The sequence below is a fragment of the Alligator sinensis genome, unplaced genomic scaffold (assembly GCF_000455745.1).
Source record: "Alligator sinensis unplaced genomic scaffold, ASM45574v1 scaffold755_2, whole genome shotgun sequence".
Classification (NCBI taxonomy): domain Eukaryota; kingdom Metazoa; phylum Chordata; order Crocodylia; family Alligatoridae; genus Alligator; species Alligator sinensis.
In genome coordinates, this window is record NW_005841883.1 from 2,871,962 (window position 1) to 2,873,745 (window position 1,784).

The 1,784-nt window shown below is 54.9% G+C and overlaps 1 long non-coding RNA gene across 2 annotated transcripts in view; it reads left to right on the forward strand.

Moving 5' to 3' along the window:
* Nucleotides 1-30: 30 nt before the first annotated feature.
* The window catches only part of LOC102373786, a 5,224-nt gene continuing 3,470 nt past the window's right edge, over nucleotides 31-1,784 (forward strand). Inside the window, exon 1 of one of the 2 annotated variants that reach the window (XR_003092596.1) lies at nucleotides 31-52. This is a non-coding gene — a long non-coding RNA (uncharacterized LOC102373786). Of the gene's footprint in view, nucleotides 53-1,410; nucleotides 1,473-1,784 lie in introns of those variants that run through there. The other variant, XR_323114.2, reaches the window with a different exon arrangement.

The following is a 1,784-nucleotide window of genomic DNA, read 5'->3' on the forward strand; positions in this document are numbered from 1 at the left end:
TCCCAGCACAACTCCTCATGACGCGTCAGGCTGGGCTGTGCCAGAGACCAAGGTTTGGCACAGATTGGGCTACAGGAGCAAAACGATGGGTGGGCAAGCAGGGCATGAACCAGGGGTGCTGCCTAAGGGGGGCACTGGACTGGAACAAGGGGGTACCTTACCCTCCTGTCCCCCTGACCCCTAGCTCTCCACACCCTGCACCTTCCCTGCAATAGCTCTGGCTCCAGCTCAGGCCATGCACAGGACAGAGAAGCAATGCTGGTTCAGAAGGAGCAGCCAGTGGCTGATTCCTGCAGGGGGAAATGTCACTTCCTTTTCTGGCAACCAAAACCAGGTGGGTTTTTGGCTGCTCAACATGCATGTCAGTGGCAAACATGTGACACTTCCCCCAGCAGCAGGAATTCTCTAGCTGCTGCCCCTGTACCACCCACTGCAATGCCCTCCCTGCTACAAGGAAGGTGCAGGGTGTGTGGAGGTGCACTGATGGCCTAAGACTGTGGAACAAACCCTCACCCAGGAGGGAAGGCCCAGCTTGGATCTCCCCATCTCCTGCTCTCCATGCCAGGAACATTGCTCTGACCTGCCCTAACATGAGCATGTAGCAACTGGGGCAGTTAAAAACCTTACGCAAGCAAACCAGGCCACCACATCAGGACCCCTTGTGGGGAGAGGAGGAGAGACCCAGCCACATGTGAGGGACATGATTCATGTTGCTCGGTGCATGACAGGATGGTGCACAGGTTCTGTGGCGTGGAGCCCAGCAAAAGAACTGGGTGGAACAGAATAGATGCACCAGTGGGATGGGGAGGGGGATTACGGGTCAGGGGTCCAAGTGCATCAAGAGAGTGGGGGTGGTTGTGCACAAAGCCTCTCTGGTGGAACCCTGCACTTTGTTAGCACCGGGTGCAACAGCAGAGGCAAGTCCAACCATAGGCAACAGGGGTAGGGCAGTCACACTGAAGTGCTTGGGTCCTTGACCACTCAACTCCTGCTGTCAAAGGAAACAGGTGAAACTGGCTGCATCCACTGCTCGGGGTGCCTAACGGCTAGCTGCCCAGCACGGTGCAGTCACATTGCCTACAGTGACTCCATCTCCAAAGCCTAGGCTCACCTACTCTGAGACAGGGGAGTGAGTCTCCCACGTCAAGAGGTTCTGCACCTCATGCGTCTCAGGACTGCCTGTCTCCATGAGGGATCCTTTGAGCAACTTTGGTGCTGTCTGAGCACGGAAGATAAACCTGGTGACCTCCCTACCCTATGTCTTCCCAAGGGCTGACACCATTCACTTGGCAAATACATGTCCACCCACCACCTCCCTGAGAAAGGGGGCGGGGGCTTTGCAAGTTGCTGTCTCTTCCCCCTTTCCCTGCCTACCCACCCCAGGGGCATAGGGCTGGATATATAAGGAGGGAAAGGCTGCCTGCTAGATGCTGGGCTTGGCACTGAGGACAGCAGGAGCAGAGAAAGCACAGGTAAGAAACCTCCGTGGGCTTTGTGTTTGTCTCAGGGTGGAATCAAACCTACTGAAGGGGAAGGTATGGGGGAATCCAATCACTGGGTTTATAATAATAAACATGGCCAGCTAGAGGGGTCTTCCAGACTCCCCTTGCCTATTGGATAGGACACATGATGACTATTCCCTTGGCATAAAATCCCAAAAAATAACACAATAACTCAGCATACCTTCGCAGCAACAGGTCTGAAAAAGCAAATCACTTCCCTGGAGGGGTGGTCAGAGTAGGGGATTACCCAGGATGTTCAGAAGGAGTTCAGCACCAGGAATG